The 19,904-nt window shown below is 45.2% G+C and overlaps 1 protein-coding gene across 1 annotated transcript in view; it reads left to right on the top strand.

Moving 5' to 3' along the window:
- Positions 1 to 19,904, top strand: part of WWC1 (WW and C2 domain containing 1) — a 385,050-nt gene that overhangs the window by 262,617 nt on the left and 102,529 nt on the right. The window lies entirely within an intron of this gene.

Here is a 19,904-nt window from a genome sequence, read left to right as displayed (position 1 = left end):
TGATTTGCCTATGAATCTAGCTTCAAAAGAAGGCTGATTATACCGTGTAATTCAGTATTCCAGCCCAGCTGATACTCCTCAATATCGCACCATAAGCAAAATGTAAGGGATAAACGCAGGATTTATTCACAGAGCGCATCTTTCTAGGATTCTCGTGCAACTTGTCCCAGAAACGACCACCAGCAGTGTTATAGTGTGTGCGAATCTTCTTCCTCCTGGTCGCAATGTTCCTGTTGACTTGTATGTCAACCATGATATTCGGGCTCGCCCCCCAGGGTACGACTTGCCCTGTTTTTCTTCCCCCAAAGGATGTGTATCAATGCAGTGCAGCGATCATTATGTCCGGCTGAGGAGGCATCTGGAGAAAGTGATCCTGATTGTCCAGTCTTGGGAGACATCAGGTCAGCTAAGGACTAACCTTGATATTTCGAGGGAAGCACTTGGTACTTGTAAGTACTCACACACATCATTCTCAGAATAGACGTAATATCTTCCGGGGTGAGATGGGTCAGTAATGGAATATCTTTCAAGAGCCGTAAAATATTACTCCTATTAACTATATCATGTGGGCTGTTTGAATATTAGATCTCTATTTAAGACCTGCTTCCACACTTGGTCACTCTCAGTCACCATCCCATTGCTTCTCTTTACATTTCTTGCCGGGATAATGGATACAGGGGTTAGGCTTACTTGTCTATCATCACAAACTTTGGTCCCATTTAGATGAGGTTTAGCTTCAAGACATGAATGTCCTCATGTGGTTGAAACAATGCCTTTCCAGTTTTACAGATGCACCGTCTATGAGATGGAGGCTGTGCTTAATTTTTCCAGGTGGTGGACACCGCACTGGCGCACTACTATTTGGGTACCAGGTCTTACTTTTTAAGCATCAGACTTTGGAAAAGAGTTATAGATGGAAAATTTAGGAACCCAAGAAGAAAGGAAGAAAACGGGGATGAAAAAAGAGCAAGAGTGAGGAAAATAGATATGAAATGTACCATGGTAGATAAAGGAGGCATGAGGTGGAATCAAATCCAAGGCAGTATTTAGCAACATTGGTGAGGGACTACTAGGAAAAACCTTTGGCTGCTGAACTTATTTATTTTTTAAACAAATTAAGCACATCCACCTGGCGATGTGGTATACATGAAGTTACGTAGAGCATCGTACAGGCGGAGCAGAGCCAGACATACTAACTGGTCCTTTACTTAGTAAAACAAGTAAATGACAATACTTTCATTATAGGAAGAGCTACAAAACGTGGCGATAATGCATATGGACACTACTGCATAGCTGACCAGGGTTCCATATGAGTTTGAGGCACTCTGTGGATTTCCCTCTGTGAAGGAATAGAAAGGGAATCGTGCTGAGTGAGAAATGTTATGCTGGTTTAAAGACTTTGCTTCCTTGGTGGTTTTGCCGCAGTTGGAAGAAACCTTGGTTCATGAGGCTGACTAACACAGAGAAGACAACAAGAAGCAGAATACAAGTTATCAAAGACACGCAGTGCTAATGTACTAAAATAGACTACATTTGCCACACCATTCCCCAGACTAAATAAGAAAGAGCAAACTGCATTCAAAAATGTTGAATTTGGTTCATATGTTTCTACAGTGCTGAAGTCCTGCCTAGTCTTAAAGATTTGACATGCTGTATCATACACAAAGAATTATAGCATGAAGACCCAATATACCCAGAGAACTAACTAGGTGAGAAAACACACAGTTCAAACACTTGGGCTATGCTCATGGCTTCCCGGGATAAGGCTTGAAGGACACAACAAGCTTTCTCGTGATATTTGGTGTGGGAAAGGAGCAGCCTCCATGTTGTACCCCATCAGCTGACTGATCTGCTGAACATCTGCTGAGAAACTGAAGACCCTTTAATTTTCTGGTTTAAAAGTAAGCTGTCTGTGCTAACCGCACTAGTGAAAGTCTCCTGCCTTCCCTGGTTTCGGATTTATTTGACTTAGTTTTACTCTTTGTTGCTTCCAGTCCATATGCCATGTTTTGAGTCTGGTGCATACCTCCCATCAGTTAGCACTCTAACCCTTGAAACGCTTGCAGACAATCAGGGCCCAATTTACTACGCTCCCGCCACAAGGATGAGTTGCGCATCACGCGACAAGCAGCACAAGAACATCACATCTGCTCCCCTCCCTCGCTGAACAACTAAGTGCCCGCCTAACACCTACCTGTTCATTGATTTCTGTCACCCACGTGAGTGAGTGGTGGGGACTGGGGTTTTATGATGTGAGTAGGCCCGTGCCCCTACACCCACATCCTTGAGCCACGCCTCCGAAATCACCTGGACCGACCACCGCTGCGTCCATTTCACCTTCCAGAAACCTGTCACACGTCACCGCACCCTTCAGATCCCCCAACGTCGCTGGGGCAAGGTCACCAAGGAACTCCTACAGACACACCTCGAACTGAACCAACCGACTAACCCCACCGACCCCGAGGAGGGGGCCCGCACCCTCAGACTCTGGATGGAAAACTGCGCCAACACCCTGGCCCCGATATGACAGCGCACCAACAGGGACACCAGCCAGAGAGCCAGCTGGTTCACCCCGGAACTCCTAGCCTCCAAGCGCACCTGTCGGAAACTGGAAAACATCTGGCACAAGGAGAAGACACCCGACAGCCGCGCAGCCCACAAAGACGCCATCCGCAACCACCACAACCTCATCAGGACTACCAAGAAGGCCGCCTTCAAAGACCGCCTCGACAACAACGCACACAACAGCAAGGAGCTCTTCAACATCGTGAAGGAGCTCTCTAACCCCAGCTCCTGGACCAACGACATCCCGCCGTCTCAAGCCCTGTGCGACGCCCTCGCTGCCTTCTTCCACAACAAGATCATCGACACATTCACGACAGCCTCATTCCTCGGACCATCCCTGCTAACCTCACCACACCGGACCCACCGAACCCCACTGAACACGACCACCTCACTACGTGGACCAATGTGAACACCGAGGACACTTTCAAGACCATGAGCACCATCCACTCAGGCGCCCCATCCGACCCTCTCCTCCACCACGTCACCAACAAAGCCGCCAGCTCCATCGCACCCTGCCTGCGTAACATCATCAACCTCTCCTTCGAGACGGCAATCTTCCCTGAGAGCTGGAAGCAAGCCGAGATCAACGCCCTGCGGAAAAAACCCAAGGCAGACCCGACCGACCTCAAGAACTTCCAGCCCATCTCCCTGCTTCCTTTCCCAGCCAAGGTCATCGAGAAGATCGTCAACACCCAACTTACCCGATACCTGGAAGACAACAGCATCCTCGGCCCCTCCCAGTCAGGCTTCCACAGGAACCACAGCACCGAGACCGCCCTCATCGCCGCCACAGACAACATCAGACTCCTACTCGACAACGGTGAGACAGCAGCCCACATCCTCCTGGACCTCTCCGCCGCTTTCGACACCGTCTGCCATCACACACTACGCACACGCCTCCACACTGCAGGGATCCGCGACAAGGCCCTGGACTGGATCACATCCTTCCTCTCCAACAGAACCCAAAGGATCCGCCTCCCCCATACCACTCCGGAATCACCAAGACCATCTGCGGTGTCCCACAAGGATCATCCCTCAGCCCGACGCTTTTTAACGTCTACAAGACACCACTCGCACGCATCGCCAGACTACACGACCTCAACATAATCTCCTACGCCGACGACACGCAGCTGATCCTCTCCCTCACCAAGGATCCCCTCACCGCCAAAGCCAACCTCCATGGTGGTATGAAGGACGTCGCCGACTGGATGCAAGAATGCCGGCTCAAACTGAACACGGACAAGACGGAGATCCTCATCCTCGGGCCCAACCCCTCAGCATGGGATGACTCCTGGCGGCCTGCATCACTGGGCACCCCCCCCCCCACACCTACCAACCATGCACGCAACCTTGGAGTCATCCTCGACCCGAAGCTCAGCATGACCAACCAAGTCAATGCAGTATCCTCCACCTGCTTCCACATCCTCCGCATGCTCCGCAAGATCTACAGATGGATCCCGACAGACACACGTAAAACCGTCACCCACGCCCTCATCAGCAGCAGACTCAACTACGGCAATGCCCTCTACGCCGGAGCCCCGTCCAATCTCATCAACAGACTTCAAAGAATCCAAAATGCCTCTGCACGCCTGATCCTCGATGTACCGCGCTGAGACCACATCTCCCTCCACCTGAGAATCCTGCACTGGCTCCCCGTAGGCAAGACAATCAGCTTCAAACTCCTAACCCACACACACAAGGCACTTCACAACACCGGCCCTGCCTACCTCAACGACCGACTCTCATTCTACGTACCCAACAGGAAACTCCGCTCCGTCGACCTGTCGCTGGCCGCCGTCCCACGCATCCACAGAACCACTTCCGGGGGCAGGTCCTCTCCCACCGCACCGCCAAAACCTGGAACTCCCTCCCCCTCTTCCTACGACAAACTGAAGACCTGCTGAACTTCAGGAGACTACTCAAGACCTGGCTTTTCGACCACTAGCAGCAGCCTTACCCCCCCCCCCTCCTTCCCCCAGCGCCTTGAGACCCTCACGGGTATGTAGTGCGCTTTACAAATTCTTTGATTGATTGAGAGGACGAGCCTTACCTGGCCCAGTCTTTCAAATCCCATTTTCCCTTTACCCACCTCTGCTTTAGCGATGAAAGAGTAGAACTGTATGATTGTGGTCATACAGTGCTTGAGCATAGGCAGGCGTGCATGGCTAGGCAATGCATGCAGGGGTGTAATGAGAGCCAAGGAATGTTTCTCCTGCCTGGTATGAACAGATGTAATCGAATATAGGCATCAGACTTATGCTCCTGTGAATGCATCTAACACAGGCTTACCCCACCACCGGCCAGGCCCACTTCTTGCACACTGTGCAAGAAATATACAAAGGACATCTAAATGCGAGTTATGCATAGGTAAATGCATTTGGTTATTGATTCTGCAGGAAGTTTGCACTTAAAAATGTGCAGTATGCACATATGTATTTATTTACATTTGTATTGAATGCCGATGAATAGCAGAGTAGGGAGACAGAGTGGTGAAAGTGAGGAGAGCACAAGGTACCATTTTGAGGCAGATGTTCAAGGTTCAGAATCTGTGTTTTTTTGTAATGACTCGCGGTTGAACCTCTGCGGATAGTGGTTGGGGCCAGCAAGTGAGGTCCGGCGGTTTGGAAGAACCTGCCTCCTTTGCTCCTGCATTTAGTTCAGGGAATCACCTAGAGGTTATTCTGATGAGACCGTAAGTGGTGGACATGGTGCTAACTTAAGCCTCGACTCTTTTTTTGTGTCCTGTAGGACACATTCTGTTGTCCATGATGTATTGTTTGATGAAGTGAAGTCCGAGCTAATCAGGAAGGCATGTGTATATGTGCTACAGTTGGGTTATCTGGGCCGACCGACCTTCATTGTTACAACCTCAGACAATCCTATGTAAATGAGTGGATTTGTCGACTCTTGTGGAGAGATTTGTGGATTAGGTTTTCAAACACCAGGTGACCCTGTCCACCACCATGGACGTCATTTAGGGTTCGCAGCTGTGACCCCTGTCTTGCCCTTTGCGGCTTTTGGTTGCATAGGTGGCAAATTCAGTGCCAGGTACCCAGTGGCAGCTGGGGCTCCACTCTCTTTATTTTATTTTATTTTTTAACGCTAATAGTGAATACATAAAATATATTATTCTCTAATAGCTAATGAAAGTGGAGTACCATAAACTGGAATATGCCCTTCCATGGCAACTGAGGTAAGTAAAAAATGCTTGTGTGAGAGTGTATATGTGTGAATTTGTGTGTATGTTTAAGTATGTGTGTGAGTTAAAGTGGAAGACAAAAGGGCTGTGTTGTCACTTCCACTACCCCTGGCATTTTGGTGAATTGACGTCTTTGTCCATCACCCCCTGCTGGCATGAAGATAAAATAGCTGAGCGCATTTCTTTTAATTTGTTTTTATTGTTGGTGTGGGAAACCCTGATAATTTAAAGAGTGGAACAGGAAACTCTAACCAAAACCACTACATCGTTAGTGTGTATGAGTTTGTCTGTTCGGTGGTCCTTATTGTGTTATTCTTACCAGCTATTCTGCACTGGGTTTTCATTAGTTTATGTAGCTGTTTGTTTAAAGTAGGCGAATACCGAGGCGTAGATCTACTTTTTCTTTAAGGGCCTGTGCATGTGCTATGCCCGGAAAAGGTATCACTCATAAATATGCCAACAAGATGTATTTTTTAACCAGTGGAAGTGTTTCACCTTAGTTCATCAGATTACGTTTCACTTACTGCAAGTGATTATTGAACTCGGAATCCTTCATGCTCTCGGCACACCCTGACGACAGTGCATTGAACCAAGAGGCGTCAGTTGTCATATGCACCCTATTTGTGGCCTAGGCGGTTCGGATGCAACATTATAGGCTATTGCATCTTACACGCGAGAGGCTTCTGTGCGGTACGCAGCCTGAACCAAGCATTTCAAGGCGCTCTCATATGTGATAATGAAGTCAAAGGAGGGATGCTGAAATAATTCGGAGCACACAGTTTAGTCCAGCAGGGAGGACGGGCCTGGCCCGAGGTATTCCTGTTTCTCGTTATGCACTTCAGCCATTAGATGGGTATATTTCTCTCTCTCCCACTTTACTTAAAAGGTTAATGCTTTGAGTTTATTTCCTGGTGCATGAGGTTAGTTTTGGTAGCAGGCAGAAGCCACATGAAGGCGCGGCTCGCTGTGGGTTGGAGGGTCCAAGAAGACTTCGATCTGAGTCAGACCCAGACATCTGGGCCGAGCTTGGCTTGAGCGGCTCCTCCACCTCGGATTGGCCGATGCCTGGTACCCGCTGCACTGTTTTTCCATGTCTGATGATTGTTCCTTTTAGTTGATGGAAGTGAATGATTGTAAGCTTAAAACAAAGTTGTAAGTAAGAATGTTATTTAAAGTTTGAGATTATGGGAGATGTATACTCTGCTTTTAACCATTCCCTGGCCACGCTTGAACTCCAAAGTAAACATTCGCATATCATTAATTTAAGATATTGTCTACCTGCCATGGGACACAGAGCTTGCTAAGTCATTCTCACTTTTCTGATGGGAATCAGAAACTCTTCTGTCTACAAAATTTGAAAACCTGGACTGTCATTTATTGACTTCATCTTATACTGTTCCTTTTTTTAAATGATTTTGCATCTGATGAATTTCCCAATTGCATATTTATATCTGTAATATATCTTTGTACAGTGCCACACTACTTTTTAGGTGGCGCCCGTGGTTTATAAATATGATAAATAAACAAGCCACGGCATTTGTTTTACGAGCGTCCCTCTGACCTGGTATTTAGCACCAGTGGCAGGACTGGCTTGTCAGTAATGCCTCAGCGATGTGCTAGGCAGAAACCAACACCCACTCCACCAGGCAGAGCCGGAAGACTAGGAAATGAGATAGTCTTAGGTTTCACATCAGTTTCATCTGTCAGGTAGGATTCCGCTGTTGGACCAGTCTCAAGGGTCTGTGTCATTACACTCTCATTCAATATGTGCTATGGAAAGTGACATGGCACTCAGTGCTGCACAGAGTCCCTGGATAGCTTGTAACCTCAGTTCAGCAGACCGTTGTGCCGTAGCGTAAGACTAATTCACTTTGCTTTTAGAGACCAAATTTCTGAAGTTTGGAACCCTTTGGTTTACTTAATAAAACTTCCTTTTTTAGTAAATATTGGATTGTGATTTAAAAAATGAACAATGTTTTTGTTGGCATCAACCTTGAGTAGGCATTCTAGAAAAGCAGCACATGGGTACATTCAGTCAGGAATTATGGATGGGCTGCCATTACTTCCAATAGAGGTACTGGTCGACCAATAAGGCCTACCAGCCGGCCAGGCGCTGATACAAACCTTTGGGAAGTTATTGGTTGCTGGACAAGATACACCAAACACACGAGGTCCTACAGATGCTAGTATTCATGGGTACAGCATTGCTTCTGGTAATGTGGTTCTAGATTACTGAATACTATGGTTCTAACACCCCTGTTGATGCCTAGGCACCAATGGGGTGGGGTGGGAGAGCGTTGGGTTGAGACCTCACAGACTCTGAATGAAATAAGGTCCTGGCTAAACCTATGAAAGTCTCCAGAAGCATGCAATTAAAATACACACAATTCAACTACACCCACATGTCATATCTGATGCCACACAGACAACAAGCTATTTATTGAGGCGACCCACATGGCTGCCCCAGATGTAAATTATTGGCTGCAGACTTCTGCATATGAACTGGAACTGCCCCCAACTGCAACTGTTCTGGATTGTAGTGATCGGTGCACTTAACGTCACCCTGCACTGTTGCCTTAAATGAAATGTAGAGGCTGTTAGCTAGGTTTATTCCCCAGACCTAATAAACCCAGAATTGGCTCCCGGTCCTTTGACCTGGCGTAAATATTAGCTCAGAAAAGAATAGCGATGGCCTGGAAGTCAGTGAAGGGACCAGGGGTGGACACTTGGATTAATGATGTCACTACGTGGGCTAGGGCTGAAGAAAGATCCCTCATCCGCGAAGTCACAAGGGGGAGTGTGGCAGTGCCTGATAACGGAACTGTGGTCCGAGGTGCTGGAGACTTGGGAACACCCAGTGAATGTAGCGGAGGGGAGCCCAGACAACCTGGAAAGGTTGGGTAGGGAAGAGCGTAACTCCTCAAGTGGCGTGGATGGTGAGGGGAGTAGACAATAGCTTTACAAACTAGAAATACCCTGAGGCTGTCTTCCCCACACACTTCCCAGATGATGGCATTATTTACTAGATGTTCACCGCACTGCCCTCTGTTCAGACCCCTTGTGCATTTTCTGTCTGTCCAGAGTCTTTCAATGATGCTGGTGCAACCCGTTCCTCTCTCCCCAACTCTCCTTTTGTTCTCCCGCTTCCATGGCGGTGTTAGTAGCCCACAAGATGGCTCGGTTTGTTTTATTCTAGTTTTGTTTTTCTGCATATGCATAATGCTTCTCTGAAACCCCCTTTTCCTATTACATCCTAGCACCAGAATTGAAAGGTTTAGGCAACTATTCTAGACATAATGCACAAGATGGGATTCAGGTTTCGCCTGCGACAAGTGTAAAGCTCATGGAATGAGACAGTGATTGATTCTACAATCCTGCTTTAGATATCTTCTAGTACGTCCTACCTCAGCATATGTGTGCTATGTGGTTGTGGATACCACCTCTATTGTAATCCCAAGATACCTCATGTTCTTAATGTAGAGGTGCCCTAAGAGACGAACTGTTGAGATATGAGTGTCTTATGTAAATGCCAATAATCAGATGTGTAAAACAAATTATGGACATGCTGCCATTGTGTTTTCCTTGCTCGACTGTACCTTGTTATTTATTTAATTTGAACAAATGGCACAGTTTGGGTACAGCTGGGTGTATATTGTAAGATGGAAATTCCATGGAAGTTCATTGAAGCTAACTTGGAAAGTCTACTGGACACAAGCACTGGGCTTGTGACACTCCTAGGTATGTGGCACGAGGTTTTCAGGCATTGGCCTTCAGGCTGGAAAAAGATACTCTCCCCCCCCCCCCCCCCCCCCATCCCCCCGAATGCATTGCAGCTCTCTGAAATACCATACTAGCAGGGGGCTTAATAATGCATAAGGAAGCGAGCTGAGCAAAAATAGATGTGCTTTTTTCCTAAAGAATACACCCACGACGGCCCTGACCACAAGGTATTTTAAAGGGCTCGATACTCATTGTTCTCTGCCTTCAAAGGTAACCAGAGACACTGGCCGCTCACATTCCACTGCCTCTGTTGAGGGACGGCTCTTTGTTAATCCGGGTTACTGTTGCTTTGCCTTTGACGCCCATTTTAGGAATGTTGCGTGACATGCACTGTTGATTAAAAACTGTAGGTACAGTAGAACTCATAAATGATCACACAGGTGGGCTTCTTTTCTTCATCACTTATTGTGTGTTAGAATTTGCATCTGGGTGTGCGTTGTATTAAAGCTTTAGTATAATCATTGACATTCATTGAACAGCACATTCCTCTACCTGACAGAAGTATTCTACTACAAAGTGACTGCCAACTTCAGTGGTTTGCTGTTGCAGCGGTCATTGCATTCATTGATGGTATAGGTGTTTTACGGAGTGTCTTTCCTTGCAATTGGTCACTGCTCCGACCGCCCACATAGAGACCAGTGAGTGAGCGTTGGTACAAAGGTAGCCTCTGTGACTCACACATTCCTTCAATCTTGTAACTCCACATGACTCATTGACTATTCATAGCATGTCTGTTGGAGTCTATCCTTCTTAATTCAAATGTTTCATTAATTTCCTGTACGCTTTACCATCCCTGAACATGACACCTTTGCTCTGTACAGTGGGACGACTGAGTGGAATAATCTTGGTTTATTCCTGTTACACCCATTTAGGATATTATCCCAGGTAACGTGTTGTATACCTTTTTTTGCCCTGCCCGCTGTTTAGTCATTTTCTAACAGTCACACAAAAGGTGATAGGAAGACAAACATGCTTGCAAATTTTCTGGCCCCTAGTGGTCGCTCAGATAGGATTCCAACCCATCGTTTTCCGCCTGCTGTGCCACTCTAGGCAAAGGCCCGCCCTGTGCAGATCAGTACTGACCCTGCTTCTCATGGGAAAAGTCCATCACAAACTGCCATGCGAGACCTCCTCAAAGAAGGGAACACACGCAATCCCACACCAGGGAACACAAGCAATCCCACACCGGCCAGTCTTGTTAGGCCTCATCAGTGAGGTATTGCTTGGACCCTTTGACACAGTGAGCAGGGGACACGCGTCTGAGCATTCCCTCAACTTATGGCATTATATGTTTCATTCGCAAGGCAATGGGAGGAGTACTTGCACAAAGTCCAACTACTGTGTATGTAGCATGAGTTCTAATTCTGTACAAGGGTACAGTGAAGTAAACATCTCTCTTCCTTTTGTTTTCCGATTCATAAAGAACTCAGAAGTTATCAGGATGTTGTTGTACATCCAACGATTTGCCTAATCCACCCAGCTATGTACCTCAAATGTAACCTCAGGATACGTTTCTCCAAGGTGGGTCAACTCAGACATGGTTCTGGTACAATCTGCCGGAATGAAAGCCTTAGCCTGCACTTCGAGTTAACTCCCAAATTCCCTACTTGAAGTTTCCAATTAATAGTGGGCCTGAAAAAAGGGAGAGCCAATATCCTCTTCCAAAAAAGACATGCACTGGCTTCCTGTCAGAGGGCTGGTCAGATTATAGATCTTGACCAACAAGGCTGACTATTCCTCTCCCCCCCGCCCCCACCTGCATTAGAGATCAAGGGCTACAAAACTCCAAGACCCTTGTGTTTGTCTACAAGCCCGGTCTGGTCTCCAGCCAAACATAAGGCGTTGAGCGCGTTAATAGAGGGTTCTAAGGCTTCTGCTTGTTACTTGTTGCTGCCTATCATTCATCACCCCGAAAAACCATGAAGAAAAACTTCTTCCTCAAAAAAAATTATGCAGTCACTACTTAACACTCATCATTTCCTCCCCCCCCCCCACCAGACTACAAGAACATTATATAAGAATCCTGTCATTGTTTGATAGTGCGCGCTCCTAGGTCCTTTCTTTAGATGCATGTTCATGATTTCCCTACTCTTCTCCTACAGCAGCCAGTGGACGGTGGATGTAGACCGCTCCGGCCATTTTTGACACAAGCCAGTTTTCTGTATATGATATACAAACCCCACCATCATTTATAAATAATGTATGTGAATTTCTTCATCAGCATCTGATTCTGACATTCTCGTCCATCGCAGGGTTATTTTGGTCTCGCCTTTGTGATGAAACATTCTTCCAAAAAAGTGACAAGTCTCGCTTAATCCAGGCCACCTAACATGCATGTATTTGTATGTTGTGGCCAAATGGAGAGCGCACAATACTTAGTGAAATACCCAAAAGTTTTGTCATGTTCTATTCAGCCCTGCCTCTGTTGCGGATGTGTCTGAATGATGAGGAGCGGATCTCTTAGGGAGTGTATCATTGCATAGGAAGCAAATATACCCCTGAGAACAAAATGACGCCAGGAATACCAATGAGCAACCGATTAGCATGGGCCTAGTCTAATCGTCTGCAGGGCCAGTGCGGAGGCTCTGTACTTGCATGGTTGAATGAATACAAGTGCACTCATCAAAGCAATATAGCCTTCATGTAAGGCAAAGAAAAGTCTAAGCGATTAATCTTCTCTGAATACGTCAAGGAAATGCCTGAGGTCTGTTGATCACTGGCTGAATGATATCACCCACTGTCTGTTTACTGCTTGTAAAACTGCTGCCTCACACCCGTAAACATTTAGAAATCAGACCAGTTGAATGCATGACTGCAAGTCTAAGACTGGACTCTTTCCAATGAGCACCGCATTTGACCGCTGAAAAGTTCTGCCACTTCTCATGGTTATTCAGGTGAAGAAGCACAGGTAATATTTAGATTTTAGATATGTTATCCTCTCGTGGACCATCCATTTGATAAATTCATAGACCCTAGTAAATTTAAGAAACTTGAACTGAATAGAAATTGTGACTTTTTACAGTGATGCTGACTGTTATACTGAAAGTAGAAAACTGTGCTTGCTATACAGTGCTCACTCTATTATATACATGGTTCTATAGGACTGCAACCGATTTGTCGTGCTCTTTTGGTAAAGAGCTTGTCTAGCTCCAAAGGGTGTATATTTTTTTAACAGAATGTCGAGTTTTCATCCATAGTAATGTGATCTTGAGAAGTTTGAGTCTGGCATATGACACCGAGTTCCTCGTTGTTGACCACCCATTCTCTTCTTGGATTTATATACTTTAATTGAAGTTCTTTGTATACAGAGCAAGGATTTGAGATAGTTGTTGACATTCTTTTGAAAATGTACTGGTCACCTATCTGTGAAGCTATCCATAACAGTTTATCTGTATTCACCATTTCGCTGGGAACTATTGTAAAAACTATTGAATTTCAAACGTACATGTTGCCATAACAGCCAGACTAGATTATACAAATTCTCCCTGCACATCTTCTTAATTGGTTACATGTGCACAATGCAGCTGCAAGATTAATTTTGGGATTGCCTAAATCTCATTTGATAGGGTAAGTGTGCCTTCAAGGGATTTATTTAAAGATTTTACTAATTTATTTTGAAGTTTCAAGGCCGGACAAAAGACTACCTTGCTAGTTAATTTCTTTCAGCAGCTGATTCTACTGCTCAATTACTTCATTTGGTGAATCAAAATCACAGTTAAGAACAGTGTATATCATACAGAATATAAATTATAAGTGCAAAAGCGTGCAAAAAACTAGAACAAAAGCAGGTGTGTATAGGAAAATATTAACTTTTTATCTTCAGATTAGGGTACTTAAAAATACAGACAATGTAACAAGAGGGAAACAATATAAAATTCAGAGCCTTCACTGTAACAATAGTCAACACTTTTCTTCGTGATGGAGATTAAACAGATTACAGAAGAAAAAGCGTAGGTTGACGTTTCGGTCTCTATTTTTTCATTAACGAGACCATCTTCAGGACTGGCAAGTATTATAGTTGATGACCCCTGATTTAAAAAAAAGAAGTGCAAATCGAGTGTCTTCTTAAATTGGTGACCTCACGTATATTAATCTTTGCTAATGCCGAGCGTTGTATCCCACTATGCGGCCAGGACAAGTTCAATTTCTCTGCGTTTTAAATCACTCGTTTTAGCCAGTGCGATGCGTGCTAAGAATCTCTGATGTCTCTCTACGCAAGGTCAGTGGCATTCAGTTTGGTCTGGTCTCATCTGAAAGGACTTTACTGGTTCCCGGTGAATACATGTATTATTGTGAAAGCATTAGTTATCACCTTTCAGCCTTTCACCAGCCGACCCCCAGATATCTGTGCAACAGACTTAAACATTATTTGCCAACTCGCACTCCAAGCTCAGACATGCTCTTTTTAGGTCGAGCTAGAGTGCGCATGCGTAGCATGCGTCTAGCTCGACAACTATTGTTATCAGTCTCCTGAGAATCTGAGACAGGGTTCGGACACGCGCGCCGATTGCACCTCGTGGCGCGCACGTCCAGGCCGGCGCCGTGCACATCCCCTGCCTCAGATTCCCAGCAAGTCAGGACACAGCACACACACGCACGCACACACACACATGCACCCCCCACCCCGCTCGCGTGCACAAACACAGCCACGCACGCACATACCCCCCCTCCTTCTCCTCACCACTTCAGAAGACAACGAGCGTGCCCTCTGCTGCTGCCGGACCTCTGCTTTAATCCGACTCCCGACCGCAGCCTCACTTCATGCTTCTTAATCGCACCCCACGCCGCTGCCCGCTCCCTGGCCACACATTGAGCAAGGTGTCTCCGCTCCCTGCCGCCGCTGCCATCTAACGCTGTAATAACGGGCCATGAGTCACGTACATGGTGACGCGCTCCTGCTCCCAGCGCAGCTTATTTTCACTTTCTGCTCTCGCGTTTCTTGCCCGCCCTGCCCTACACCTAAGCCCCGCCACCGTGCACCTCCCTCCCCTGGGCTTTCACTTGTTGCATCTACTAATCCCTTACTCGCAGGCATGGAGGCGCTGGCTCTCCGACTCTTTGAGATTAGGTGTTACGCTCAGCAGCTTCAAGCTTTAGAGTGGAGTCCTCACCCTAGCCGATTTTGACCAGCGCAGTACCGCATCTCCTCCTAACCTCCCTCCCCACACCACAGCGGTCTCACATTTGGAAGAAAGCAGGGGAGAACGAGCCGCCGGAAGAGAGTGGAACCTAGAGTTGCGGCGCGAGAGCCGCTGAAAGGGACGGTGCTTGGAATCGTGGCTGTTGCCGTCCAAGCAGGATCCTTTGGGCTCCGGCAGCGGCCCAAGACCAACACTTCTCCCGCAGCTGCCCGAGCGTGACATTTCATCAAAGGGGCCGGGTCTACCCAGTGCCCCGTGAATCGCCCACATCTGGGTCTCATTACCGACTGGGGTGCACAGCGCGTGCCTCAGCTTGGCCAGACCAAGCGAGCGAGGAAAACCCCGCTCTCGCTCCCTCCTCGAGATCAAACCGCACTAAAGGCGCAAACACGGAGCCAGGCAAGGAATGGAAACAACTACCAATCCAAAGCCAGTCTTCATACATACCAATAGACCTGGTTCAGGCGGGAGATTCCTGATTTTGCAAGCCAAGGTGTGCTTACTTATAGCTGTCTCCCGCCTGAAATTGCCTCATTTTCAATAGAAATAAATGGGGAAAATACAGTCTTAAGATTCCCCCCCCCCCCCCGCCCCCCCAAATCTCCCACTTTCTGGTTTTAAAATGTTGACGTGTATGAGTCTTGGTCAACTCGCCGTAAGTATCTGGAGATTTCAACGTTCAATTGTCCTCGCAAAGTAAATACTGTCAGGTTTACCTTTGTTTGTTTGACAGCTCAGGTGAATCACCGCAAGATGGCTGCCGCTAAGAGGCTGTCTCAGAGGGGAGGCGCCACGCGCGCTGGTGGATGTGGGGGTCAAACCTTAATTGTACACATGTCCAGGGATGGCGAAGACAGGGAAGATAGCAGAAGATCGAAAGATGATGCATCGCGAACACTTTACTACATTGACCAGAGTCCTTAGGGGCGACACCGCCGGTGTGTGAGTAGTGTGCGACCCCACCCCCATTTGTAACTTTAAAGCTCCCTTGAGCAGGGGGCTGACGAGCCTGGGATCCTGCACCTACGCGCCTGAGTGGTACTGGAACAGAAGTAAAAGATTACCCGAAAACACGTCCGCACACATAGTTGTCAACTTGGATTTTTTTCTCTCTCTAAAGCACAACAAAAATCATTCCAAGACTGGTGCTGGAGCATGCATATGTTTGCTAAATAACGACAGACATCTTGTAATTTTTTGTCGTATTGGATTCTTCATGTACCTTTACAATATGGTATGGATTTTTTAGAATGGTAAATAAATATATGCAGAAATGGCATGCAATAAAAAACAAGCATTTGCAATGCAATAGGTCTCGCATTTACGCAAGTTTAAGGTATTGGCATTGTAAATGACAATGCCTTTTATTTATGTTTTAAAACCAAAACATAAATAAAAGGGATTGTCATTTACAATCCCAATAGCTTAAACTCACGTAAATGCGAGACCTATTGCATTGCAAATGCTTGTTCTAAAATGTCATTGATTTAGTTTGAAAACCAGAGGAGACTGCTCCTTTTCAGTGTTAGCTGCCAAGGCCGGGAACGAGCTTCCTTTAGCGCTTCGTCGCACTGAGAAGGAATGCCTGTTTAAGTCACAACTCGATACCTTTTTCCTTGACCAGGATCAGTCCATAAGTCTCCAGGTTTTTTCATGTGCTCTATCACCAGCATGCTCACTGGCAGCTGTGCACTTTATGATTACGATGGTTGGTTGGTTGATTGATTTGTACGTGGACTTTCAGAAACAGATGTTGTTTCCATACGTTTTAGTCAAGATGACCTAGATACAGCGAGTTAAAATACCAAAGTCTAAGTCTTTTTATTATGGTCACACAAACAATGTTGCTTAATGCAGTGTGAGCAGACACCTGGAGGGAGAGGGGGGTTATCTGTTTGTGGTGGATTTCAATATGTCTCTGTTTTGAATTTTGGGTCTTGAAGTACAATTTGCTGTCAGATAAACCTGCCAGGTTTCTTACTGCCTTGAGTGATGGTAGAATTTCTCCAGCTTCTGCGACAGCACATGGAATAAAATCTAGTATTCAAATAACTAATTAAGCATTTATTCAAACTCTGTTGAGATCCATCATGCACATCTTTGTTCACCAGATAATTGGTGGTTTGTATAGCGAATCTGCTTCTCTACTGCTCGTGAATTGTTGGGCAACTTGTGTATCATAATCTTCAGAACAAAATAGAAATTGTATTTCCTTCCTTGTTTATCCATAAAGAGGTGCACGCCTCAAAATATATAGCAGATTGAAGTTCGATGACCTTTCTGAAACTTAAAGAATGACGTCTGTCGCTGATCCCTCCCACGGCCTCGATAAACAGCCAGCACAGAGTGTTGGGCAATTGTCCCCTGTTTTATGGTACATTGTGTCATACCAAGTCAACCAGGCATAGAATTATGGTGATTGCTGACCGCTTTGGGTCGAAAGCTTTTAGTCGATGTTTCCTTTTAAGGCCAATGAGATGCTGGGTAACCAGCAAATTGAGTTTTGTTTTCTTTTTTATGGCTAGAGATGTTCTTTTGGCTTGTTTTCAATTAAGCTGTGTTTAATAGGTGACCTTAGTACGTGGTGGTCATTTATAAGGTTGAAAAGTGTTATCATCAATACATTAATTCCTGTCTTTTGTTGGAGACTGACTATTAACTTCCATGATAAATGGATACAACATGAGAGCAAATCGTTCTTGCAGGTAAGCATTGATCTATTGGGAAAGACTAGTGGTCCATGTGTGCAATAACCCGTGGTACCTAATAGTAATAATAAAACTTCTGTTAGTGTTAAATTTGCCTTGGGTAATTTTCACAACACCCATTAGGGCAGGGTGTATGGTTTTAATTGTGCTCAGTGTTTTTTGGTTACATGTTACCTCTGCAGGTATTGGTCGTGGTTTTGGAACTGAGACACAGTAGGGCACAATAATGTAACATCAATTCAATGTCCATTCACAAAATGTGGTATCCATCACTCACAATCCCTTATCCCACCAGTATCTGTAGTCCAGGGAGGCAGAATAACTGCTGTATTATGAATAATATGATATGGTTCCCCTTGGGAAATGGGACTAACATCCAACCTGTGCAAAAAGGGAACTAACATCCAAATTTGTGTTGAAACACTTTCCTCCCATCTTTTCCGATTTGTAGGTGTTTTTGTGGGGGTAAGTTCCGCAGTTTTACCTGGAGAATTTGCGTTTGGAAAGACGTGATAATTCTGCAGGTGTTAAAACTGTGTGTTGTATTATTGCTTTACATGTAATACTGATTTGGTTGGAACGTAAACTCCTATTTCTGCCCAAATTGGTAATAAGAGATCTCTCGGAATAAAGGTTTATGCCTTAAAAAAAAATATGCATTTGTTTACACACTGGCAATGTAAGGAAGGTAAAATGACGCCTGAGACAAAATAAAAGTGTTAGCCCTTTTGGTGATCAGATATGACCTCAAATATTTTCATAAACTCTTTAGATTAAGGAATATACTCTTAGTAAAGACAATCTGATTCTACGAGGATGGATCAGGAAATCTCAGCTTTCCTTACGTAACACCAAGGTTTCAGTTATCGTATTATTGTTTACCATCACCACAACCTCCAATAGATAAGAACGTGTAGAAAATAAAAAAAACAGATTGATGAACACATTATCAAGTTTCTTTTTTAGATAAGACTTGAAAAAAATATTTAAGAACCATGCCTTCATCTTTGTGCTCCCAGTCATCAAGTGATCATGCATAACAATGTTTACAATCCTAGGAATACTGTAAGTCAATAGCATTTTTTGTTCAATAGCACACTATACTCCAGTTTAAAAGAAATGACATTTTCCTGGCGCATCATGTCAGCATCCCAATTAGAATAATTTGTATATAAAATAGATGGGTATGTGTGTTAGTAACAGCTGTGGTCTACTAACGGTGACATTATTCCTGGGTTCTTAACATCAGGGGCAAAGGTCATATGACCACTTCCCAAGATGTCACTGGAATCAAAGAATGTGTGATGTTACTTTTGCTAGCCTTATCATTTTGATGATTCGAAGCTCATCCATTTGAGATTTAACATTTTAGCTAAAAAAAGCATCTAAATATCTTTTCAGGATTAAGAAGTATGATGTTACTCTGTAATAGATTCTGTTGTACGTAATTGTACTTTGATAGTTAGTTGTCTCCTGCAGGAAAATGTAGGACTTCAGAATTTGAGGGTTTAAAAATAAGATGCCTTTACCAGACGCTGCTTAGTTTGTGGCTCAAGAGCTCAACAGCTATTTAGAAAAGCTAGTTCACTATTTCAGGAACTAAGACGATGGAATGTGGTAATTTGAATTTTTCAGGACTGAACTATTGTGGGCAAAATGTACCTTAGCCTGTGAATAAATCCTATGCATCCTTGCATATCATCATTGTATCCAGTGAAAACTCAACAAGCATTAGCAAAACCAACAGGTCTTACTTTGTTACCTTTTGGCCTTGCTAATGTTTTTTAGCCACGCTCCATAGCAACAAAAAAAAAAAAAAAATAACTGACACGTTTCTTGCATCATTTTGTATGTGCATGCACCACTCGCCATGCATGCACATGCCTACAAAATTATACAGGTGCTTTATTTTTGGTTTTAGTTACCGATCCAAGTTGTATCAATAAGTACATTGAAATAAAATGCCCAAAAACATTTTAGTTTTTTAAATTTTAAGTAGGGAAGTAGAAGTAACACAAGGAGGGTGGGTGATACCAACGGCAAAGCAACACAGGGGAGAACGGACGGCAAAGGAACATAGGATGGGAAGCATAAGCAACAGGAGTTGGGACTGGAGAGGGTGCAAAAGCAACGGGAGGGTGGGAGTGAAAGCATATAGGGATTGGAGAAGACCTGGGTGGAGGGCAGTAGTAGGTAAGCGCAAGAGGGAGGAGTGCAGGGAAGAAGCAGTCGGGCAACAGAGAGCAACCCGGAGTGCAGATGGAAAGACAAACATGGGAGACAGCTCAAACATGTAAAAAGTAGTGCTTATGAATCAAGCAATGAAAGCATCAATGCCAGCCAGTCAAAGAAATTGTAACAAGGCAGTGGTACATGTGAGGGATCAAATACAGTACTGACCATTCTGGACACGAATCATAACCAGGCGAATAAGTGACGAGGAAAGCCAACTAATAGTAAGCTTTGGGTGAATTCTGACCCCCCTCCCCCTGCCCCTCCCTCCCTTTGCTC

The sequence above is a fragment of the Lissotriton helveticus genome, chromosome 7 (genome assembly GCF_964261635.1).
Source record: "Lissotriton helveticus chromosome 7, aLisHel1.1, whole genome shotgun sequence".
Lineage (NCBI taxonomy): Eukaryota > Metazoa > Chordata > Amphibia > Caudata > Salamandridae > Lissotriton > Lissotriton helveticus.
Note: the sequence above shows the minus strand (reverse complement) of the source record. Positions and strands in the feature narration are given on the sequence as shown.